The 27,107-nt window shown below is 40.5% G+C and overlaps 1 long non-coding RNA gene across 2 annotated transcripts in view; it reads right to left on the minus strand.

The window, feature by feature from the left end:
- LOC149749717 (uncharacterized) overlaps positions 1 to 27,107 on the minus strand; it is a 207,998-nt gene that overhangs the window by 147,474 nt on the left and 33,417 nt on the right. For both annotated transcript variants that reach the window (XR_016392844.1, XR_016392845.1), the window contains exon 2: positions 9,715 to 9,781. This is a non-coding gene — a long non-coding RNA (uncharacterized LOC149749717). The remainder of the gene's footprint in view (positions 1 to 9,714; positions 9,782 to 27,107) is intronic.

Genomic DNA, 27,107 nt, shown 5'->3' on the forward strand with positions numbered 1-27,107 from the left:
AATAACGCAGATCCTTTTTTGGTGGAACTCAACTAGCCAAACAACTGACAGCCATGGGTACACTTTCCCACCAGTCAAGAGTTGTCCACTGCTGGGACTTCCCTGGTGGCACAGTGGTTAAGAGTCCGCCTGCCAATGCAGGGGACACGGGTTCGAGCCCTGGTCCGGGAGGATCCCACATGCCACGGAGTGACTGGGCCCTTGTACCACAACTACTGAGCCTGCGCTCTGGAACCTGTGAGCCACAGCAACTGAGCCTGTGACACACAACTACTGAAGCCCACATATCTGGAGCCCGTGGTCCACAGCAAGAGAAGCCACCACAATGAGAAGCCTGCGCACTGCAGCGAAGAGTGGCCACTGCTCGCCGCAACTAGAGAAAGCCCACACACAGTGACAAAGGCCCAGTGCAGCCATAAAAATAAATAAATAAAATAAATAAATAAATTTAAAAAAAAAAGAGTTGTCCATTGCTGAATAATGCCATTGTGGACAGGGCATGACTATCCCCATTCCTCAACTGGACTGATTCAGGAGGTTCTATTATCTGCCTGGTCCCTGTAGCAACCTTAGTTTGCAACTCCTGTCTTAAAAGATTATACTTGTAGTAGTCTCTTATAACCCTTTGTATTTCTGCAGTGTAAGTCGTGATTTCTCCTTTTTCATTTCTAATTTTATTGATTTGCGTCCTTTCCTTTTTTCTCTTGATAAGTCTGGGTAAGGGTTTATCAATTTTGTTTATCTTCTCAAAAGAACCAGCTTCTAGTTTTATTGATCTTTGCTATTGTTTTCTTTGTTTCTATTTCACTTATTTCTGCTCTGATCTTTATGATTTCTTTCCTTCTACTGACTTCAGGTTTACTTTATTCTTCTTTCTCTAGTTGTTTTAAGTGTAGGGTTAGATTGTTTATTTGAGATTTTTCTTGTTTCTTGAGGTGAGATTGAATTGCTACAAACTTCCCTCTTAGAACTGCTTTTGCTGCATCCCATACATTTTCAGTTGTCGTGTTTTCGTTGTCATTTGTTTCTATGTATTTTCTTTATTTCCTCTTTGATTTCTTCAGTGATCTTTTGGTTATTTAGTAGCACACTGTTTAGCCTCCATGTATTTGTGTTTTTTTCTTTTTTCGGTACACGGGCCTCTCCCTGCCGTGGCCTCTCCCGCTGCGGAGCACAGGCTCCTGACGCGCAGGCTCAGCGGCCATGGCTCATGGGCCTAGCCGCTCCACGGCATGTGGGATCTTCCTGGACCAGGGCACGAACCTGTGTCCCCTGCATCGGCAGGCGGACTCTCAACCACTGTGCCACCAGGGAAGCCTTATTTGTGTTTTTTACAGTTTTCTGCCTGTAATTGATTTCCAATCTCATAGCGTTGTGGTCAGAAAAGATGCTTGATACGATTTCAAATTTCTTAAATTTTCCGAGGCTTGATTTGTGACCCAAGATGTGATCTATCCTGGAGAATGTTCCATGTGCACTTGAGAAGAAAGTATATTCTGCCACTTTTGGGTGGAATGTTCTATAAATATGAATTAGATCTATCTGGTCTATTGTGTCATTTAAGCTTGTGTTTCCTTATTTATTTTGTTTGGATGATCTGTCCATTGGTGTAAGTGGGGTGCTAAAGTCCCCTACTATTATTGTGTTACTGTCAATTTCTCCTTTCATGGTCGTTAGCATTTGCCCTATGTATTGAGGTTCTCCTATGTTGGGTGCGTAAACATTTATAATTGTTATATCTTCTTCTTGGATTGATCCTTTGATCATTATGTAGTTTCCCTCCTTATTGCTTGTAACAGTCTTTTTTTAAAGTCTATTTTATCTGATACAAGTATTGCTACTCCAGCTTTCTTTTGATTTCCATTTGCATGGAATATCTTTTCCCATCCCTTCACTTTCAGTCAGTATGTGTCCCTAGGTCTGAACTGGGTCTCTTGTAGACAGCATATATATGGGTCTTGTTTTTGTATCCATTCAGCCAGTCTGTGTCTTTTGGTCAGGGCATTTAATCCATTTACATTCAAGGTTATTATCGATATGTATGTTCCTATTACCATTTTCTTAACGGTTGTGGTTTTGTTTTTGTGGGTCTTTTTCTTCTCTGTGTTTCCCCGCTTAGAGAAGTTTCTTTAGCATTTGTTGTAAAGCTTGTTTGGTGGTGTTGAATTCTCTTAGCTTTTGTTTGTCTGAAAAGCTTTTGACTTCTCCATCGAATCTGAATGAGATCCATGCTGGGTAGAGTAATCTTGGTTGTAGGTTTTTCTCCTTCATCACTTTAAGTATATCCTTCCACTCCCTCTGGCCTGCAGAGTTTCCACTGAAAAATCAGCTGATAACCTTATGGGGATTCCTTCGTATGTTATTTTTTGTTTTTCCCTCACTGCCTTTAATACTTTTTCTTTGAATTTATGGACAACCACGAAGAAGTGGACAAGTTTTTGGAAAGATACAATTTTCCAAGACTGAACCAGGAAGAATTAGAAAATATAAACAGACCTATCACAAGGAATGAAATTGAAACCATAATTAAAAATCTTCCAACAAACAGAAGTCCAGGACCAGATGGCTTCACAGGCGAATTCTACCAAACATTTAGAGAAGAGCTAACACCCACCCTTCTCAAACTCTTCCAAAAAATTGCAGGGGGAGAAACACTCCCAAATTCATTCTATGAGGCCACCATCACCCTGATACCAAAACCAGAAAAAGATATCACAAAAAAGAAAATTATAGACCAATATCACTGATGAACATAGATTCAAATATCCTGAACAAAACACTAGCAATCAGAATCCAACAGCACATTAAAAGGATCATACACCACGATCAAGTGGGCTTTATTCCAGGGATGCAAGGATGCTTCAATATATGCAAATCAATCATTGTGATATGCTGCATTAATGAATTAAGGAATAAAAACCATATGATCATCTCAATAGATGCAGAAAAAGCTTTCGACAAAATTCAACACCCATTTATGGTAAAAACACTCCAGAAAATGGGCACAGAGGGAACCTACCTCAACATAATAAAGGCCATATATGACAAACCCACAGCAAGCATCATACTCAACAGTGAAAAACTGAAAGCATTTCCACTAGGATCAGGAGCAAGACAAGGATATCCACTGTCGCCACTCTTATTCAACATAGTTTTGGAAGTCCTAGCTACAGCAATCAGGGAAGAAAAAGAAATAAAGGGAATGCAAATTGGAAAATAAGAAGTAAAACTGTCACTATTTGCCAATGACATGATATTACACATAGAAAATCCTAAAGCTGCCACCAGAAAACTATTAGAACTAATCAATGAATTTGGTAAGGCTGCAGGATACATAACTGATGCACAGAAATCACTGGCATTCCTATACACCAACAACAAAAAAATCAGAGAGAGAAATTAAGGAAACAATTCCATTTACCATCACAACAAAAAGAATAAAATACCTAGGAATAAACCTACCTAAGGAGGAGAAAGACTTGTACTCAGAAAACTATAAAACATTGATGAAAGAAATCAAAGATGACATAAACAAATGGAGAAATATACCATGTTCTTGGATTCGAAGAATCAATATTGTGAAAATGACTATACTACCCAAAGCAGTCTACAGATTCAATGCAATCCCTATCTAAATACCAATGGCATTCTTCACAGAATTAGAAAAAAATCTTACAGTTCGTATGGAAACACAAAAGACCCCGAAAAGCCAAAGCAATCTTGAGAAAGAAAAAAGGAGCTGGAGGAATCAGGCTTCCTGACTTCAGACTATACTACAAAGCTACAGTAATCAAGACAGTATGGTACTACCACAAAAGACAGAAATATAGATCAATGGTACAGGATAGAAAGACCAGAGATATACCCACACATATATGGGTACCTAATTTATGACAAAGGAGGCAAGAACTTACAATGGGGAAAAGACCACCTCTTCAGTAAGTGATTCTGGGAAAACTGGACAGCTACATGTAAAAGAATGAAATTAGAACACTCCCTAACACGATATACAAAAATAAACTCCAAATGGATTAAAGACTTAAAGACCAGACACTATAAAACTTTTAGAGGAAAACATAGGAAAAACACCCTATGACATAAACCACAGCAAGATCTTTTTTGACCCACTTCCCAGAGTAACAGAAATAATAACAAAAATAAACAAATGGGATTAATTAAACTTAAAAGCTTTTGCACAGCAGAGGAAACCATAAATAAGACAAAAAGACAACCCTTAGAATGGGAGAAAATATTTGCAAATGAAACAACAGACAAAGGATTAATCTCCAAAATATACAAACAGCTCATGGAGCTCAATATCAAAAAAACAAATAATCCAGTTAAAAACTGGGAGGAAGACCTAAACAGACATTTCACCAAGGAAGACATACAGATGGCCAACAGACACATGAAAAGATGCTCAAGATCACTAATTATTAGAGAAATGCAAATCTAAGCTATAATGAGGTATCACCTCACACCAGTCAGAATGGCCATTATCAAAAACTCTAGAAACAATAAATGCTGGAAAGGGTGTGGTGAAAAAGGGAACCCTCCTACACTGTTGGTGGGAATGTAAATTGATGCAACCACTATGGAAAACAGTATGGAGGTTCCTTAAAAAACTAAAAATAGACCTACCATATGACCCAGCAATCCCACTACTGGACATATACCCTGAGAAAACCATAATTCAAAAAGAGACATGCACCACAATGCTCACTGCAGCACTATTTCCAATAGCCAGGACATGGAACCAACCTAAATGTCCATCGATAGATGAATGGATAAAGAAGATGTGGCACATATATACAATGGAATATTACTCAGCCATAAAAAGAAACGAAATTGAGTTATTTGTAGTGAGGTGGATGGACCTACATTCTGTCATACAGAGTGAAGTAAGTCAGAAAGAGAAAAACAAATACCGTATGCTAACACATATATATGGAATCTAAGAAAAAAAAAAAAGGTCATGAAGAACCTAGGGGCAAGACGGGAATAAAGACACAGACCTACCAGAGAATGGACTTGAGGATATGGGGAGGGGGAAGGGTAAGCTGTGACAAAGTGAGAGAGTGGCATGGACATATATACACTACCAAACCTAAAAGAGATAACTAGTGGGAAGCAGCCACGTAGCACAGGGAGATCAGCTCGGTGGTTTGTGACCACCTAGAGGGGTGGGATAGGGAGGGTGGGAGGGAGGGAGACACAAGACAGAAGAGATATGGGAACATATGTATATATATAACTGTTTCACTTCGTTATAAGGCAGAAACTAACACACCATTGTAAAGCAATTATACTTCAATAAAGATGTTAAAAATAATAATATATTTATTACATGTTAATATATAACATTTTAACAAAAAATAACTATATTTCCCAACACAAAAAATTAGTGAGAATTTTTCTAAATCTCATTAGCATTTGGATTAGAAGACAGCTGGATTCTCATATCTGTTTATCCATTCGTTCTGTTGCATCATGTTCTTGTGTTGAAACACCTGAAGAAAAATCCAGCTTTATAGTTATAAAAGGGAGGACTCATGGATCCCCCAAAAGACCTTTGAGAACTGGGATTAGTTTTATGTGTCAACTTGGCTATGCTACAGCCCCCGGTTATTCAATCAAGCACTAGTCTAGGTGTTGTGAAGGTATTTTGTAGGTGTGATTAAAGTCCATAATCGGTCCACCTTAAATAGGGCCTGATTTGATCAGCTGAAAGGCTTTGGAAGCAGAGTTGTGTCTTCCCTGAAGAACAAGAAAAAATTCCATCTGTAGATAGCAGTTGCAGCTCATGCTGAAGAATTCCAGCCTGGCCTGCCCAATGGCCTATCCTATGGAGGTCACACTTGCGTAGCCAGCCCAATGATCATGTAAGCCAATTCCTTGCAATAAATCTCTTAATATATATCACCTACTGGTTCTGTGTGATACAGGGACCCCCTAGGGATCCTCAGCCCACACTGTAAGAATCACTGATAGAAGATATATTTCATAAAGCCTTGATGTCACTTACCTAACTGGCTTAACAATAATTCTATGAAGTCAGAAAGGCAGAAATCATCACTCCTATCCTCAGAGAGTATATTTATCAAATGGTACACATCCATCAATGGCTCTTAGTCTTTTTTTTTAAATAAATTTATTTACTTATTTATATTTTTGGCCGTGTTGGGTCTTTGTTGCTGCATGCAGGCTTTCTCTAGTTGCAGCAAGTGGGGGCTACTCTTCATTGCAGTGCACGGGCTTCTCATTGCGGTGGTTTCTCTTGTTGCAGAGCATGGTCTCTAGGCATGTGGGCTTCAGTAGTTGCAGCTCGCGGGCTCTAGAGCTCAGGCTCAGTAGCTGTGGCGCACGGGCTTAGTTGCTCCGCGGTACGTGGGATCTTCCCGGACCAGGGATCGAACCTGTGTCCCCTGCAATGGCAGGCGGATTCTTAACCACTGTGCCACCAGGGAAGCCCAATGGCTCTTAGTCTTGATCCTTAAAGTCCTGGTTCCTATTGCAGTGCTCCTATCCTTCAGTACAATAACCTTGAATATATTTGCAAGTATACACACAGATCTACTAGACATTCATCTTACTTAATACACTCATGCCACAAAGAATTTCCTCAGAAAAAGTAGGTAGGACTACTTTAAGTGAATTTCTTAAGGGAAAGTGATACAGAAGAAACACAGGGCTTTGTTTTATGCTCAAGCAGTTTACAATTTACCTGGGAGAAATAAGATTACTCACCCCCGAAAACATGAGATTTAACGAAGTAATTAGGACTTTGATTCTTTACCAATACTTTTTTAAGCACTAGGCACTGGAATAGGGCCACTTCCATCTTTTTCAGCTACTTCTACTGTGGAATGGACCCCCCCACCACGTATTTGATGCTCCCACTGGTCAGTGAGTTTATGGAAGACAGGGATAGTGACTGACCAGCAGGTGCTTAGTGATAACGACCTGTTCATTGAATGACTGAGGGTGCCAAGAATGGGTGCAATACATAAAGGTGAAAAGAAAGAGCCAAAGTGGAAAAGTTGGGAGAAATGGAAAAACCAAAGAGCTGAAAGATGGAATATGACTTTCAAAAAAAGAATAAAGAGGAAGCTGAGCTGGAGAAAAGTGTGTGTATCAAAGAGTAAAAGAGACTTATGAGAACAAACGAAAGGCTTCCATTCTATTAAAGACTGGCCAAGGAGTCTGTGCTTCATCAGGAAGAAAAGGCAGAATAGTATCATGGCTGAACGTGTAAACTTCAATCAGACAGATGTGAGTTTGGGTCTTAGTTCCATCACACACTAGCTATGTGATCTTGGATAAATTACCTGACCTTTCTGGGCCCCAGTTTCCACAACCGTGAACTTTTAGAGAGCTATTGTGAAGATTAAAGGAGAAAGTATATGTAAAGTACATCACATCGTGCCTAGCATAGAGTAAATCCAGTGAGTGTTGGCTCTCATAATTATTAATGTTACTACTGCTATCATTATTAATTCTAGGGGCAGCAAGCAGCCCATGGGAGGTTTTTAATTGGGATGGTGATATGGAGGCACCTGTCAATTTTGAAAATATATTTGATGTTAGTTAGAATGAATCATTAAGGGGAAATACTGGAGCCAGAACAGTCAGGAGGTTACCTTAATAGACCAAGCACAAAGAAGTGACAGAGGAAAGGAACATGCTAGCCCAGCGCTCCTTCCACTGCATCATCCCATACACAATAGATTGGACCTCTGCAGCTTATTATTCTAAATAGGAGCAAAAGGTCTCTTAAGTATAACTGGGAAATGAGAAACGGTATAAAATTTTGCAAGTGTATTTAATTTCAATACATTGTTGATCAGATTTAGGGGAGAATTTTAGAATATCAAAGTTGCAACTTTTAGAGATTGTCAAACTCTCTGACATACTGAGACTTTCAAGCTCCCTCTGTTTACATGGCAAATTAACTAAAGGTTCCCAGAAAACAAATTGCTAAGGAGACACCAGTCTAGGCTAATAATTAAAAAAAAACTGCTTATAAGTCACATAAACATCTGTGTGTATGTCTAGGATCTTTTGAGAGTTATGTATAGCTAGATATATAAGTATCTACAGAGCTTACACATGGTGACTATTCACACTGAATGAAACCCATCTGTTAATATTTGGGTACACTGGCGGTAAAGTCAATTGATGACAGTTAGGTGTAACAGGAGCTGACTAGGAGAAATCACTTGCCAATCTATAGCACTGGTCTTGTTATGTCTGTATCCAGTATTTATGACATCTTTTAATTTTCAATTAAGTTTTTGGTCTTAGTGTGAGGTTTAATCTTTATTTTCAAACACAGAAAACTGGGATTCTTCCTGAGCAACTTGAAGCATAGCAGAATGTCAGTAGGCTGAATCACAGGGTTTCCTAAAATTGTACAGTTTTAATAATGTGTACACACTGAAATCCAAAGACGTGCTGATCTCCACGTATAACACTTCTGACTTAGTATGGGAGGTCAATGACAAATGGTACAGAACATTCACCAGAATTATGATTTAGCTACTAGTTTACAGTGGAATGTCTAGTCTCAATTGATTGAAACACATGTGCTTATGTTTCAGTGTAATAGATGTGAATCCCCCTTTCAAAAGAATTGCAAGTTTGCATTGTGCATTTGTGCAGAAATCATTGATTGGAATAGGTATTCCATGAGTATAAAGGAAAAAAAAGACATTAAGTAAGAGACATCTCATAGTGGCCTTTGTACATGATTTTCTCTCAGTCAAATGCTAGTACTCAAGTTGACCTTCCAGGTAGAAGGGATGGATTGTCTCAGAGCCAAAAATGCATTGTTGTGCAGGCCCTGTGGTTGTCTAACAATACACATTTGCAAGGTAGCTGCTTGGGACAGAGGTGGAGCGAGACCCGGGAAGAGAGAGATGTGATCTTCATCTACAAATAAAAGCCTTGCATTAGCTAAACGTACTGATAAGCAGTGTGTGTGTGGCTCACCACTTCCTATGACTTCTAGGTGAGAGGTAACTAGGAACTCATGGAGTTAAAGCAATCAACTTGGAATAACAGCTTGAGATGAAATAGGGCCTCAGATTTTAAGTCTTCCAATATTAGCATATCACAGATAAAGGAGACAGAGACTCAGGAAGGTTAAGGAGGGTCATGAGTCAAGGTGACCGCCAGGACTATTTTATAACTTCTAATCCAGTATATTTTTGCCACTTCACACTGTCTCAGTGAGGTCACCATGATCACTGTATTTCTACCCAACTGTTTTCTACCCATTTACTTTAGCAAAACGGGAAATTTATTGGCTCACAGAACTGGAATGTTCAGAGATCCAAGGGCTCTAATAATTGCATGTTTTAGTCTGGCTTTTTCTGTGTGGTGGGCCAGATGGCCTTTGGAAACTCCAGACACATATTGACTCAGCCTATAAGCCTCGTTAGAAGGTCTTTCCTGACACATTTTATTTTGCCAAAGTCCCGGGAAAACCTCTAACTGGTTCACTCTGGATTAGGTACCCATCCACAGCAGCCCATGACATACTCTGCGCCAAAGTCTTTTAACCACATTGAATATATTATTCATAAGAAAAAGGGGTTATCTGATTAGAAGGAAGTCAGGGATTCTAAACAGGCACAAGCAACCAACATATATCATAATCATATTTCTAAAATAAAATATCATGGAAGGAAATATCTAAAAAGGGAAACTTACCAAACAACGGAATACCAACTATGGAAATGGTGTTGCTTTTCTTCTTTAAAATAATTTGTGTCAATATCTGTAATGACAAAGATAAGGAAAAATCTCATTTCAGTAGATGAAAGATTGATTCACTATGGCTTGCATCACAATAATTGCTTTCATACACACCCAACATAAAATATTATATAGTCTTTGCACAGTGTCTGGCATTTAATGAATGCTCATTCCCATTCTTTGCACATGTACAATTGTTAGCCTTATTTGTGCCAAGGCCACCGTCATCGCTTTTATCACCACGGACTGTCAGGGTCATTCACGTTATGAAGTCTCAGTTAAAAGACAAAATGGACTATAAGCTGTTCCATATTTTTGGTTTCCAACATTTGAGTTTTTGAATGCCATGATTCCCAGAATGGCCTACCATTTGCTCTGTGATTTCATAGCACATATTCCCACCCTCCTTACATTTCAGTGGGACTTGCATTATTCTGATTTTCTTTTTAATTTCAATCCACATGAACCTTGGTTATTATGTCTTTGAGAATTTCATGATATAGCTAGAATTGTGTCATCTGGTAAAATTAGGTTTCTACAATGTCACTCTGGAGGATAATCAAAGACTTAAATGCAGCACAAATTGTTCAGAACTTATCACCTGTCTAATTTCAGTAGAGACCAAAGAGGTAGCGTGTGATCATGGTCAGGAGCCAGGGCTTTTAAGTTAAGAAGTTCTGGGTTCAAATCCTGATTTCTTACTAGCTGGTTTCTTAAGCAAGTTACTTTATCTCTTTAAGACTTAATGACCTCACCTATAATGTGGGACAATACCACCACCTAATTCATAGGTAATGCATGTAGAGTGTGTGGTACCCTTTGAACTCTAAATACAGATTAACCATTATTATGACAGTTGTAATAAAAAAAATTATGTGTGGGCAATAAAATGAAGAACAGGAAGAGCACCTGCTGCAGTTGCAAGAGAACACATACATACATTTGTGAACGGTGATTTTATCGACAGACATCTTTTACGTTTTGTTCAAGAAGCCTACCCAAATTTCTTTATTCTCATCGGTCCGCCTCCTTTTGGATTCTTTATAATCACAACTTTTTATCAACAGCTTTGAGGTATAATTGACAAACAAAAATTGTATATATGTAAGGTGCACAAAATGATGGTTTAATATATGTATACACAGTGAAACGGTTACCACAACCAAGCTAATTACCACATCCATTGCCTCATGTACTTACCATTTTTTGTGCGTGGTGAGAACACTTAAGAGATACTCTCAGTGACTCTGAAGTAAACAATTCTATGTTATTAACTACAGTCACCATGCTGTCTGTTAGATACTCAGAACTTACTCATCTTATAATTAGAAGTTTGTACTCTAACATCTCTCCATTTTGCCTGATTATTATTATTTTTTTTTTTTTGCGGTACGCGGGCCTCTCACTGCCGTGGCCTCTCCCGTTGCGGAGCACAGGCTCCGGACGCGCAGGCTCAGCGGCCGTGGCTCACGGGCCCAGCCGCTCCATGGCACGTGGGATCCTCCCGGACCGGGGCACGAACCTGCATCCCCTGCATCCGCAGGCGGACTCTCAACCACTGCGCCACCAGGGAAGCCCTGCCTGATTATTTTGATTGTTCATTTTTTAAGATAAGAAATTAGGACAGATACAGAATTCTGTGTGACTCTTGAATGTCTCTCAAATCTATTCATTTCTTCCATTTCTTTTTTTTCCGTGAGTTTTTATTTTACTTTTTTATTAATTTTTTTTGGAGTATGGTTGCTTTACAATGTTGGGTTAGCCTCCACTGTACAACAAATCTTCCATTTCTATTGCTTGAGTCCAGGCTATCTCTTCTCTTGCCTGCTCTCTCTTGTTCTCACTGCTTCTGTGCTCACATCCTATGGTGATCATTGCTCCTGGTCATCAATAGTCATCCCTCCTCTACTTCTGGGCATTTAGGAGGATCGCCCTTTCCTGGGCCTTAGAGAAATGTATGCGGCTTCCCTGGTGGTGCAGTGGTTGAGAGTCTGCCTGTCGATGCAGGGGACACGGGTTCGAGCCCTGGCCTGGGAGGATCCCACATGCCACGGACCAACTGGGCCTGTGAGCCACAACTAATGAGCCTGCGCGTATGGAGCCTGTGCTCCGCCACAGGAGAGGCCGCGACAGTGAGAGGCCCGCGCACCGCGATGAAGAGTGGCCCCCGCTTGCCACAACCAGAGGAAGCCCTCACACAGAAACGAAGACCCAACACAGCCAAAAATAAATAAATAAATTTAAAATTAAAAAAAAAAGAAAGAAAGAAATGCATGGCCATGTGACCTGTGGTGGCCAAAAAAGTAAGAGTGGAAGTGACGTGTGATGCTTCCAGGCGGAAGCACTTGAGCTGATGTGTGTGGTTCTCCATGTTCTGTCCTTGTTGACATGACCACCAACCTTCCAAAAGGCAGAGCTTTCGTCAGCCAGAGTTACAGAGTGAGGATGATGTGGAACAGAGTGACAAATGATGCATGAGCAAAAAATAAAATTTGTTTCACAAACACAATTTAACTGCTAATTAAAGGCTGCCTGGAACGTAAACTGCTGCATAATATTCTCTCCAACTGGAATTTAGGTAACTCTTCCGCAGGAATTACAGCTTGCTTCTTATGCAGTCTTTGTGTCACCAACCTGAGCTTAATATAAGGAATCAGTAATTACTTGTCAGTGGACTGACCAGGGAAAGAAACTTGATTCTCTCCTCCAGCCCTTTTAAATCAATTGATTGTTTTATGTAAGTTAGCAGTAGACTTACATACAGTTACCATAGGTATATGGACTGGGATGAGAACCCCTCTTAAAATGTTCTAAGACTCCTCAAGCTGTCCTTTTGTATGGATATGTCTAAGGCCCATAAATCGTAAATCATTATTCACTCACTAACAGGGGCCCAAATAAACCTATGTCTTATTTCTATTACCTTTTAATATTCTTCTATCATGAAAGATATGGACGGAGAAAGGTAATGGAGGATGGGCTTTCTGATAACTTTCGTGTCATCATGGTTTGGCCAAAGGCTGGAACATTCAAACCATGATTATAAACAGTGGTATATAAAGTGTCTCCTGGGACTTTGGTCCAAGATCAGTCTACAGTTTTAGTAGACTCAAGTATTTGATTTGATGTCTCCTTGATGCCTTTCCCGAATAGCACAGTGGAAGCAGAGGTATCAGATGTGAGGGTATCTCAAGATTGTGCCTCAACAGGAAGAAAAGTCCAGGCACCAAATGTTTTGCTAGGGAGAATTTTTATGCAAATAGCCTTGGGAAAGACTTCCAAACCCTTGTTGAAAAACTCCAGAATTTTTCTCCATTCTACTACTTTAATAGTCAGCAGCCCCGAATTCTTGCTGTCACTTCATTGCCTCTTCCATTTGTTGTCTCCTTCACTCTGTCATCGGTATATCCTATTGATGTGAGTCTTGTTTCTGATTTCCAGGGTCTGCCTTGACTTTTGGTGACTGTGTAGGATACAAATCCCATCTCTGAAATCGCATCAGTAACATCAGATAGAGACTCCTCAACTGTATGCCCATAAATGGCCCTCCCCACAATTCTCCATTGTAACTAACTTTGAATTGGGCCAAAGAGTATAGGACGACAGGTCCACGTTTGATTTTCCATCAACCTCAGCAGTGACTAATATTCCACTATCCTTCGTATTTTTATTTCCTTTAAATTCTTTGGAAAGGATCCATTCAGATTAGTTTCATAAGATCAAAGCTCATATTGCTATATATTCTTACTTTTTCACATTCTAATGTTTCTGAAATTGCGGTGCCTCTTACACTTGATATTTACCTTTAATGATATATTTTTAATCTCCAAATTATTAAATTTACAATGCAGTGTATAATTGGTAGCATCTTAGAACTCAAGGTATATGTTAATATTACTCCTCATATTAGAGGTTCTCAAGTACACTTTATGACACTGGCTTCTTATTGCACTGCATACATGCAATTTAACAGAGATAAAGGGTTATATCCCCAAGAACTGTGAAAGCCAACCAAATCCTGAGCATCACAGGCTAGAGGAGTGTTGAGCCTGGTTTGCACAGATGTGTCTGGTCTGCCTTCTGAAACTTCTGTACATAAGTAACAACAACCTTTCCTCATCAAGAGAAGTTGCCAGACTATCACCACATCTGGGGTGGAACAGCAGCTAATTTTACACAAAAAGTCAGTACTTGTTTGACTTTTTGCTCAAATTCTCTGGCTTCCCAATCCACTTGAACATGTTGACTAGCTGGTTAATACTTCTCAGGGAAAACTGCATTTAATTTGATCCCATTTCCTCTTTTTCTTATACTTAAATTTACAAGTAAACATCATCACAGAGTTCACAAGGCTTTACTTAATTTCCCTATCTGCACTCAACATTTCACTTGCTGAAACCACTGCTATGAAGTTTATGCTTTTCTTTAGACAAAATCATATACACCAAAACCCCCCCACTAAAACACTGCATCTTCTCCAACAACCTCACTGTAAGACATACAAGCATATGATAACATACTCACATTTCCAATATAAAGACGCACCACCTAAAATTTCTTGTTTTACTTATATAAAAAAGGTGGGCTTCCCTGGTGGCGCAGTGGTTGAGAGTCCGCCTGCCGATGCAGGGGACACGGGTTTGTGCCCCAGTCCGGGAAGATCCCACATGCTGCGGAGCGGCTGGGCCCGTGAGCCATGGCCGCTGAGGCTGTGCTCCGCAATGGGAGAGGCCACAACAGTGAGAGGCCTACGTACCGCAAAAAAAAAAAAAAAAAAAAAAAAAAAGGCATGAGTATCTCTCTCTGATCTGGAAGTCAGATGTTGAATTATCATAAGTTTATAAAGAAATGTTTTTCTCCTCAACAAATCAACTACATGATACTACCCTAAGCTTTGGGAAGATAAGTGACTTTTTCTAAGACCTACAGATTGGTAAGGACTAGCATTTATTGGGATTAAACATTAGGCATGGCTTTAAATTCCCAGGAATACTTGGTGAGGAGAATCCTGGAATTCATACCACTATACCTATACAGATTAAGAGAATCAAGATTTGGGGCCCTCAGTAGTAGATGAAGCCAGTGATATATTAATACCCATCCAATCTATAATTATTCAATTGCATTAATTAAGTAGGGAAGCCAAGTGATTTCTTTAAGGGTTAAAAATGTATCAACTACTGCGGAGTCAGTGACATTATGAATGTGCACTGAGATTGATTCATACAGTCCTGGGTCTAATTTTACTTCTGCCACCTTTTCCTGGTTATTTGACTTTGTAAAACTACTTAATCTCTTAGGCTTAAGATACTAGCCTTAAGTTTCTTCTTCTGAAAAAAAAAGCAAAATAATAGCTATTTTACATGATTATAAATTTCCTCTCTCTCTATCTCTATCTCATGTGTGCGTATATACCATATCTGGCATAATGAATACTCAACGGCAGTTGTTGTTAACACTATACTCTACCCATCCCAACTGTAAACTCAAATACCCTACCTAATAGCTCTCATTTTCCCCTACCAATATGAGAACTGGACAATCTAATTTATCTTCTAGGCTACCATCATTTATCAACTCACTCTCCCTTCCTGTCAGGCTAAGAGAAGCTGAGAGAGTAGGACTAACAATAGAAATCATACAAATGCCTAATTTCAAGGAAAAAGTGCCGTGGGACAGGAAATAGTCCTATAATTGCTCATTTTTTCAGCTGGGAAAAGAAAAGTCTGAACAAAATTACTAACAAAACCTTCCACTAAAAATTCTTCCTAGCACCTCCTTCATAAAAACCTCCTGCAAATAATTGGTACAGAAACAAGGAATCTTATTCAAATATGGGTAATCACAAAGAAATCTTCATAAAAGTTGTCGCTCTTATAGATAGATACTATGAAGCACAAAAGGAGAATGGAACAGGAAAAACAACTGAAAATAATGAACACAATAAAAAAAATATTGCTATGGAGAAGATCAAGATGTGATTGAGTTTTCACTGTGAAAACCACCTCATGAAATGATGATCACTAAAATTCAGAGATCAAGTCAGACCTCTAGGACCTAGAGAACTATTGTCAGAATACAAAAGAAAAAAGAATAGAGCTGATTGGTTTAAGGAAAGAAACAGAAGATAAAACTGAAGCCAACAAAAAAATGAATCTGAACTGGGAAGCAAACAAGGGAGATCAAAAATTGCTATAAATGCAGTAAACCACAGAATACTAGAATAGGAAATGTTAAAAAGATTAGTGAGAGAAATTACTGGTATCAAAGACAGATGTGGTTATAAAAGATGTGTATGACTGAAGCCCGTGATGAAGAAATGGAAATAGGCAATTAAAGCAAATGTTAAGGATTATAATTGAAGAAAATTTCTCAGACATAGAAAAAAACTTGAATATCAAGTTTGAAAGGAAACTCTAGAAACCTAGGGCACCTGCCAGGCACTGGTGGGGGACCACAGACACCTAAGGGGACTGGAAGAACCCCCAGCAATGGGCTTGCAGGATCGTGGTTCCCAGGCCAGAGGTCAGGCCCGAGCTCCTGTGGTAGGAGCTCCGAGTCCAAACCACAGGACTAACAGAGAACCTCAGACCCCAGGGAATATTAACTGGAGCCAGGCCTCCCGGAGGTCCTAATCTCAGCACCAAGACCCAGCTCTATCCAACTGCCTGCAAACTCCAGTGCCTGACACCTCAGGCCAAAGAACGAGTAAGACAGGAAAACAGCCCCACCCATCAAAAGAAAAAAAAAAAATGAAAGGACAAAAAAATATGTTACAGAGGAAGGAGCAAGATAAAAACCTACAAGACCAAATAAATGAAGATGAAATAGGCAACCTACCTGAAAAAAGAATTCAGAGTAATGATAGTAAAGATGATCCAAAATCTCAGAAACAGAATGGAGAAAGCAAGAAACATATAACAAGGATCTAGAAGAACTAAAGAGCAAACAAACAATGATGAACAACACAATAACTGAAATTAAAAATACTCTAGAAGGAATCAATAGCAGAATAACTGAGGCAGAAGAATGGATAAGTGGGCTGGAAGAGAAAATGGTGGAAATAACTACCACGGAGCAGAATAAAAAGAATGAAAAGAATTAAGAATTAATTTCATGCCAACATGAAAGGATTGTCAACATCACTAATCATTAGAGAAATGCAAATCAAAACTACAATGAGGTATCACCTCACACGAGTCAGAATGGCCATCATCAAAAAATCTACCAACAATAAATGCTGGAGAGGGTGTGGAGAAAAAGGAACCCTCTTGCATTGTTGATGGGAACGTAAATTGATACAGCCACTATGGAGAACAGTATGGAGGTTCCTTAAAGAACTAAAAATAGAATTACCATATGATCCAGCAATCCCACTACTGGTCATACACCCTGAATAAAACATAGTTCAAAAAGAGTCATGTACCCCAATGTTCATTGCAGCTCTATTTACAATAGCCAGGACATGGAAGCAACCTAAGTGTCCATCGACAGATAAATGGATAAAGAAGATGTGGCATGTATATACAATGGAATATTACTCAGCCATAAAAAGAAATGAAATTGAGTTATTTGTAGTGAGGTGGATGGACCTAGAGTGTGTCTTACAGAGTGAAGTAAGTTAGAAAGAGAAAAACAAATACTGTATGCTAACACGTATACATGGAATCTAAAAATAAAATGGTTCTGATGAACCTAGGGGCAGGACAGGAATAAAGATGCAGACGTAGAGAATGGACTTGAGGGCATGGGGAGGGGGAAGGGTAAGCTGGGACGAAGTGAGAGAGTGGCATGGACTTATATATACTACCAAATGTAAAATAGATAGCTAGTGGGAAGCAGCTGCAGAGCACAGGGAGATCAGCTCCGTGCTTTGTGACCACCTAGAGGGGCGGGATGGGGGGAGGGTGAGGGAAGCGCAAGAGGGAGGGGATATGGGGATATATGTATGCATATAGCTGATTCACTTTGTTATACAGCAGAAACTAACACAACATTGTAAAGCAATTATACTCCAATAAAGATGTTAAAAAAAAACTGAAAAAAAAAAGGACCCTCTATATTCCAAGAAAGAAGTAACACAGAATGGCCAACATTATGACATACCATAAAAAAGTTATTGGATGTCAAAAAAAAAGGGGGAATCCATTGGGAAGCCAAAGGAAAAACAATTCAAGTCCTAGAAAAGTTGGGGAAATAGCTTCAACAAATGCTGAAAGACAGACAGCATTGCCTATTATATCCTCAGGGACAGAAAATATGGTTTGGAACTTTATACCCAGCCAAACTATTTTGAACATGGAAGAACTAAGGGAATATTGTTCCCAAGAGACTTTATTGAGAAATCTGTTGGAGGAAAAACTTCAGTCCATCCATATATGATTGTAAAAATTACAGCCAAAAGATTTATGGAGCGGACTGAATCTAACTATAGGACTGAGCCTAAATGTCATTCAGGGATAGTTGTTTCAGAGCAGAATATACATTTTATTAACCTTGACAAAAGTTGGGAAAAGAGGGATAAATGAAAACATGTAATATAAATACATTGATTGCCTCATGTCTTATAGTTGAGAATAGTGAATTAAGAGCTAGGAGGATAACAGAACAAAAGGAAACAACCTAGCAAAGATAATACTGGAAACTGAAATTGGGTGGAAGAATAAAGGGAAAAAGAGAAAATACAGTAGTTTTTTTTGCGGTACGCGGGCCTCTCACTGTTGTGGCCTCTCCCGTTGTGGAGCACAGGCTCCGGACGCGCAGGCCCAGCGGCCATGGCCCACGGGCCCAGCCGCTCCGCGGCATGCGGGATCCTCCCAGACCGGGGCACGAACCCGCGTCCCCTGCATCGGCAGGCGGACTCCCAACCACTGCGCCACCAGGGAAGCCCAATACAGTAGTTTTTATCACTGCTTACGAAAGAAAGTTGATAGATACTATTTAAAGCAATAGAGAATTAGTAGTTACTACTCATGTTACACTTAATACGAAAACGTAAAGATAAACTTTTCAGATTATCAAAAGAAGTACATATAAAATGAAAACAGAGACAATATATAGTAAAGGATTTAAAAAATATTAACGAAAGCGCCCATTCCCTTTAAATTAAGCATATTAAAAGAGTAGGTATGGCTACTTTCCTATGTTAGATCAGTAGTGTTTTATGGTCCAACAATCAGTAAAATAAATTTCATTTAAGTAGTTAGTGCTGCTTTTCCCTTGAGGCTCTCTAAAAAAATATCTCAGAATATTAAAAGACAGATAAACCTTTTACTTGTGCCTGAAATTATGTAAAATTTTCATTAACCCATCAGCTAAATAACTATACCCTAATTGGTGGCAACTTCTTTAATAAAAAGGCCATATTTTCTTCAAATTGCCAGAAGACTCTTCCAAGTGTACATTTGTACATGTGGTATATTGAATAATAGTGATGAGGTTTGCTATTTCAGCAAGGAACAGCAGTTTTTAGAAAGTAGAGTGGTGCTAAGTTTCCAAGCCATCTCTCTTGCAGTGGGATTGGTAAAGAGAGATGTATGAGTTTGCTAGGGCTGCTATAACAAAGTACCACGAGTGGGTGGCTTAAACAACAGAAATTTAGGGTCTCGCAGTTCTGGAGCCTCAAAGTCCCAGATCAAGCTGTTAGCAGGGTTGGTTCTTTCTGAGGGCTGTGACAAAAGAATCTGGTCCATGCCTGTTTCGTAGCTTCAGTGTTTTGCTGGCAATCTTTGACGTGCCTTGGCCTGTAGACCCATCATCTTGATCCCTACCCTCATGCTCACATGGCATTCTCCTTCTGTGCACATCTCTATGCACACATCTCTCCTTTGTCTAAGGACATGTTGTATTGGCTTAGGAGCCCACCTACTTCAAAATGACCTCATCATAACTTCATTACATCTGCATGTCTATTTCCAAACGAGGTCACATTCTGAGGTACTGGGAGTTAGGAGTTAACTGTGGGAGGAGCCACAATTAAACCTGTAGCAAGACAGAAGAGAAAGTGGTGGTTCTGAAATGATAGAGCAGACCATTCCACCTGTCAAAGTAGACAAAACCAAACTGGATGCCCATTAAAATCAGGTGTCATTGCTGGTATACATGTTGAATGTCACTGGGACCTCTTGCAGTTTCTTACCTACCAAGTAGATGACTTTGCTTAATGATATTCATCAGTGATAAGAAAAAAGGCAAATGAGTACATCAGAGTATGAGAAGAGGAAATTAAGATCTAAATCCAAGCACCTTGATACTAGGACATCTAATCAGTGAATAGAAACATTCCTGACTTTGTAAGACTTTCAAATTTACTAATAGTCCATTTTTTCTGCCTAGCATATTGTTTATAAGCAACCTTATATTGTTAATAAGTGTAATTCACTGCTGTTGGACCTAAGCAAGTCTTCCAAAACCTCATCAGGATTATTAACTCCTCACAGAGACACACACACTCTGTTCTGGGGCCAACTATACTGCAACAGTTCTTTGTTGATAACAAAGGGTGTAGGAGTGGGCGGCCTGAAGTTCTACTTGTTGAAATCAACTTAATGTGCCGTGGAGCAAAAAGAGCTTTCCTATTTTTCAGGTAGCAAAAACCCTCTATCCCACAAATTTCAGCTTCACTTAACTGACCAATGTTTTCCTAGGTCGGGGAATGCTACTTAAAAGGGTTTTGGGCAATGTGAGATAATGCAGGGTGCTACCTAAAAGTGGTAATGTAACCCTGATATTCATAATGAGATTTTTCTTTTTTAGTTCCATTTTGTATTGAACACTCAAAAGAATTAGCTACCTCAATTTGGTGCTAGTGTGATTTTAATCATTAATACATCCTAATCTCCCTTATAACACAAAGGAAGATACCACAGCTCCAAGTTTTAGTTTTGTTTATTTAGAATATGATGTTATTTTTAATTATATTTATTTTATCATTACTATCTAGTTATGGTGTTTGATATAAATATTTCCTTTATGACAGGGACAAGTATTTTTAAAATAAATTGAAAAGTCAATTTTTAAAAAAACTACAGGGCTTCCCTGGTGGCGCAGTGGTTGAGAGTCCGCCTGCCGATGCAGGGGACACGGGTTCGTGCCCCGGTCCGGGAAGATCCCACATGCCGCGGAGCGGCTGGGCCCGTGAGCCATGGCCGCTGAGCCTGCGCGTCCGGAGCCTGTGCTCCGCAACGGGAGAGGCCGCAGCAGGGAGAGGCCCACGTACCGCAAAAAAAAAAAAAAAAAAAAAAAAAGACAAAACTACAAAATAAGTAACAGTCATGGAGTTAGGCAAACATTTGAAAGGTAGCATGCAAATAACTAAAATTTGGGAACTAATGAATTAATTCTTTCATTTATTCTGAAGGTATTTGCATACAAGAACAAAGCACTCCACTGGATGCTCAATAAATGTATTTAGTTGCAGGAAAAAGTTATCCTCTGCACCCAAATTTGCATGTTTTGGCTGGGCAGAAAGGAAAAACACAGAAATCCAGCAAATCTTTTTTTTGCTAGAATAGAGCAAGGGCTGAATTCCAGCCACCTTTGGAGCTGGTGGCAATGCCTCCTCCTTCCTTTCTGTTTTTATCCCCAGCTTCCCTGTTTTGCATTATGTTTGATCCCACAAGCCACCTCTGACCCTTTTGGGAATAGGCAGAGTATATAAAAAGGGAGGGGATTAATCAGTATTTGTTGAATAAATGAATACGTAAGTGAATGAATAAGCAAGCAGAGGACTGAGGGGGAGAACTGCAAAGCTCTGATAGTTCTTAGCTCTCCTGTTTTAATAAGGAGGGTTGATTCAAGGAGCACACTGTGATTCTAACAAGGAAGGTAGCACCCTGCCTGACCCAGATGGGGACCGTGGAGTCTGAATAGGCAGGAAATTAGAGAAAACACTCGTCAGTGAGTGTTTGTCTTCTCTCCAGATGTACTGGAGGGCTGGCTGATAACCCCAGATGGACCCAGGAATGACTTCTCAGGCAAGTCAGAGGAAACTGAAGCTTACGGTCACCTTGGCTAAACCTCAGATTAAGTGTGTCAGTTCTAATTCAGAGGAATCATGAAAAAAAAAGGTCTGGTTGTTAGTGTAAAGGAAAGTTGTAAAACTGCCTTTGAGAGGGAATCCAGCCTGAATTAGTAAGAGAGAGAAAACCTGCCATGTCTTTGTTCTCTGCCCAGGAGGGCCATCAGTGTGACCCTGAAAGCTCTGCCGGGGGACAAGAGAAAATCCCTGGTGGCCTTGTGGAAGTTGTTTTCATCCTAGGTGACAGGATGATTCACAGGCTGTTGGAGAAAACATCAGTCGCAGAGCAAAGAGAAACATGACTGAATTTAACCTGCTGTTCTTGACTCTCTAGGTTTTAGCACTTCTTCCTTTGTAATACAGCACTTTACATATATGCCCTCCCTCTCCTAAATTGGACTCCGCCCAAAGGCAGGATTTCTTTCTTTTTTTTTCTTTCTTTCTTTTTTTTTTTTTTGCGGTACGCGGGTCTCTCACTGTTGTGGCCTCTCCCGTTGTGGAGCACAGGCTCCCGACACGCAGGCTCAGCGGCCATGGCTCACGGGCCCAGCCGCTCCGCGGCATGTGGGATCTTCCCGGACCGGGGCACGAACCCATGTCCCCTGCATCGGCAGGTGGACTCTCAACCACTGCACCACCAGGGGAGCCCCAGGATTTCTTTCTTGATTCATTTTTGTAGTCTTCATGGTACCCATTATTTGAGACTCAATAGGTGTTTGGTATGTATTGGTTAAATGTATGAATGAAAGTAGACATTTGAAAATTGCTACAGCTGTTATTTAAATCCTTCTCCATGAATGTTTGAGTGCTTACCATGAACCAGACAACTTTTCATCACTGGGAGAAATTTAAAAAATAAGTACGCCAGCCTCACTTCTAAAGACATTTGTAGACCTGAGGCTGATGCAGCCATGAACATTAGTAACATTTATACAACTGAGATCATAAGAAACAAAGTGAGAGGGGGATATAGCAAAGGGATGTGAGTGCACAGAGAAAGAGGAATCAGATTTGGGGACTGCTTAGCGCAGAGACTGGGGAAGGAGCATTTGTTGAAGGCTTTGAAGGATGAAATTCAATAGGTGTAGGTAACTCTGGAGAGGACGTCCCAAGGGAAAATTATACCCCAGACAAAATCTTGACATGGGATAGAACAGAGTTTGTTTTGGCGTGCTGGGTAGTTTAGAGGGGCTATGATAATGTTCACAATGTGGGGGTGTGTATGTATGTGTGTGTGTGTGCGTGTGTATGTGTGAGAGAGAGAGAGAGGGAGGAAAGGGGGGAGAAAGGAGGAGGAAGAGAGAGAGAAAGAATCGAGGAGTTAAGGTCATCTGGGCACAGATTTCACAGAGCCTTAAAAACTGGGTGAAGCCATTTGGATTTAACTAAGTAATGAAGATCATGGAGCAGGGACATGGCACAATCTCAGCTGCTCTTTAGAATCTGGATGCAACAATGAGCTCATCTGACCAACAAAGCTAGGCAAGAGTTACTGACGCCGCCTCCTCCAGGGTCATTCTTTTCCTTCCTGGTATCAAGGGTGCACCACCTAAAAGAAGACTCCAAAAGATGACAGCTAACTCAAGGAATGGTTCCCTGCTGGAATCATCCAAAAAAGAAAGGACAGTGTAACAAGGAAACAGTGGGAGAGTCCTTCTAAAGCACAAGGCACATTTGTCTCTATTTGAGGGACGATTTAAAAAAAAAAAAAAAAAAAGCTTCCCTTGAACATATGTCCTTAAAGGGAATGACCTAAGTGTTTATTTTTACTTTTTAGCAGGAAATGTATTCCTGTGCAATCAAATACCTAGAATTGTCGAGAGAAAGCTCTGTCTCACAAAGGGATGTCAGCTGGTAAGCACAGAATGAGTGACAGAATTAGAAAAAGCGTCTGCCAGCTCTAGTGTAATTGATTCAGGCATGAATTTTCAATTGGTGTTTAAACTATTAGGTGAATGGAAATATAAGCACGTAATGAACAAAACACAAGTGAGATCTCATCACCCCTCTGATCAAAGCTCGGCACTGAGCCCCCTTTCACTCTAAGAGCCCAATTCCTTACAGAGGCCCCCAAGATCTCACACCATCTGCCTCCATTCCTTTCCTAAACGCAACCTCACTGTGATCCCCTTGTTCCTGTAACTTCAGCCACACCAACCTCCTTAGTCACGCACCCTCCTTAAGGTCTTCTGGTCACTATCCTCGAAGTCTGGATTCCTCTTCTCCCAGACGTCTGCTTGGCTAACTCTTTTCTGATACGAGTCCCTATTAACAGTCAGCTTCTCAGCACCCTGTTTACAAATACACCCCATGCCGTTGCCACCCTCAAACACTCCCAGTCTCTGTCACTCCACTCTCTGCTTTTCCCTACTAGGCATCTACTGAGTGCTAACCTATGATATAATTTACTTATATGGGGAGACAGAGATTTTTGTCTTTTGTTTCCTGCAAAAATCCCAGGTATCTAGAATAGCACCTGGAATGCAGTAGTTGCTCAAATATTTGTATAATGCATTGAATAAAAGCCTATGGGCAAAGGAGTCTTTTGTGAGTTACCTTTGATAAGTGGCTCCTGCACTGCCCGCGCATACAGTGGGAGTACAGATCGCAAGTGGGGACTGGCCTCTGCGTACATGAAGGGGCAACGCTTGCCTCTGGGCATTCACTACCATAAATAGGTGAGAAGTGTTGCCTAATTAGAGGATAAGGAAAATATATTAGTGCTGAGAAATTAATGAGCTTAGGGAACAGAAAATCAGTGCCTCTGACAAAGGAATCTGTTAGAAAAACAAACACAGCAGAGGCCAAGAGAGAGCAATACCAACTTCTAGACTTGGACCTTTCTGCTTCAAAGATGCAGAAGTTTCGTCTCTGATAAACTTCATTAAAAAGCCAACAGAATTCTCTCAATGCCCAGGCAGCTTCTTTGAACTTGCCTCCTTTTGTGAGCTGTTCTAGAAACTAGCCCAGGATCTGCATGCTGGGGAAAGACTCTTTCGTCTGACCAGGGATTAAGGCAATCTGCTTCTTCGGTCTGGGGGAATCTCTCTCCCGGGGGCCAGGGGATTAGATGTAAGCAGCTGTCTGGAATCAGGGAGCAGAGGGAAGGAGGCAGAAGTACACAGTCCAGTCTCAGCACAGGCTGTGAGCCATTCCAGTTTCTATTCTATAATCAGCTTTGTTTTCCTTTGTTCCTACGATTATGATCTTTTATGTTTTTCATTCCAGCCGCTCCTAATTCACGAAGCCATGCAATGGGTGTCAGGGGTCTGAAAATTTGTGAGAACTAGACATTATCGTTACAGTGAATAAATATCAGATTTTTGTGTACATATATGTACTATTTTTGAGCTATAGGTGTTCCTGGGACCAATGAAATATAAAAATGCTATTAAAAGTGTTGCTGAGTTCATTGAATGGCTTGTTATAGTACTCCTAACACAGTAACCTTTTGTCACAATGGCTCAAATAAACATGAATTGCTATTATCACAACGTTAGACAAAATCTTCTGTGGGAAAAAATATGGTAGGGATAAATCATCTAGGTCAAGTTCATCACTTACTTCCTTAATAGTTTGGAGAACCACAGAGAGGGAGACGTTAAGGTCTCATGGTGAAATAACAGAAGGCTGGAGCAGAATCCTGGTCCTTGGACACCCAGCACAAGGCTCTCAACAAGGGCTCTAACCTGCCAGCTGACTCCAGCCTTCCAATATTCCTCACGGAATGGACATTCCCCTACCCTTGACCTCTGACCATTTAAACTCTTGCTAGGTGGGTCAGCTGATAAGAGGATCCTTCTCTAGAAGGTAAGACCTGCTTTTTGCAGAACTAGATGCTCCTCCCCCACTGGCAGTGCAGCTCACACAGGGGTTCTCAGGAGAGGTACCCCAAGCCCGACGTTCCTTTCTACTACAGATCAAGCAGCTGGCTGCCTCGCTTCTCCTCTCACCCCAAACCAACACATTCTCCACATTGCGGTGTGAATGAAAAAGATTGCCTGCCATATCAATAAACAAAGGATCTTGCAGGCATCAAGCTATCACATTATAGCTTCCCAGCTGGTGAACCCCAAGGGAACTCACAATGGAGACAAATGGGCTGCCCACTGCCAAGCCCTCAGCCACTGCAGTCACCCGCACCTGTGAACTCTGAAGAGATTCAGGATGGAGAAAAGCAGGATACTGGCCCCGGATAGCTGAGGTACATATCAAAGGAATGATTTCTGTAAGCCAGACTCTTGCATCTTCCCCTATACAGAAAAGTGCTAAATTCCTTAACTTGAGATATCTGGTTTTCTTTCATTAACAGTAATCCTTTGATGTTCCAACTACCTGGTCTTTGTTACAAAAACTCCTATATATCCTGGCTTCCCCCGCCCCTGGCTTGCCTCTTGAGAGCAGTCCCTCAGAGTCATCTGAGAGTCCTGTCTCCTGGGCTTAGTCCTTAGAATGTCGGTCAAATGTCCTTAGAATGTCGGTCAAATGTCCTTAGAATGTCTCAACTTTTAGGTTGTGCAATTTTTTTCAGTCAACAGCCGCGTGAGTGGTATTTTCAAAACAGAAATCTATGACTTGATTCAACAAGTCTTTGACCATCCAGCCCTAACCCTTACAGAGCTTACGTAGAAGTGGGTAGTGAGACAGGTAGCAAGCAAAGACATGACAGGGGTGGTAAGAGCTATGAGGACAGGAAGTGGAGGGGAGAGACATGGTGTGTGTTTGGTGGGTAATTTTTACTCTTCTGAGGACTAGAAACAAACTCCTGAGTGTGGCCAGTAGGGCTCTACCTGATCTGGCCCGGGCTGCCTCTCCAGACTCATGTTATACTGGATGTCAGACCCTGATCTCTACCATGAAGTTTGCCACTGGGCCTTTGCACGTGCTCTTCCCTGTCTACCTCAGACTGCCTCCTTCTCCCTAGTAAATTCCTTCAGAAGATTCTTCAATTGCCACTTTACCAGGGAAGACTTCGCTGCCGCCCTCTGGCACCATGGAGATTCTCCTTCAGAGCATTCATCCCATTCATGATTTAATTCTTGTGGTTATTTGACTAATGTCTGTTTGTAAACCCCATGAAGGCAAAGTCCATGTATTATTGGGCTCATCCTAACACTTAACAGGTGTTTAATAGATATATATGGAATGAGTAAAGATTCTGTAGAGATTCTCTTTGTGGACTTTTAAGGTCTTCTTAGCTGGGGATTTTAGTTGCTCCCCGTGACTCTACTAAATTGTTTTTTTTTATTGAGGTAAAATTTATGCACTGTAAATTGACCATTTGAGAGCATGCCAACAGTAAGTTCGTACATTCACAATGCTGGGCAAC

Source organism: Delphinapterus leucas, chromosome 3, assembly GCF_059928025.1.
Source record: "Delphinapterus leucas isolate spDelLeu-1000000601 "Yukka" chromosome 3, BTC_Dleu_Yukka2, whole genome shotgun sequence".
Classification (NCBI taxonomy): domain Eukaryota; kingdom Metazoa; phylum Chordata; class Mammalia; order Artiodactyla; family Monodontidae; genus Delphinapterus; species Delphinapterus leucas.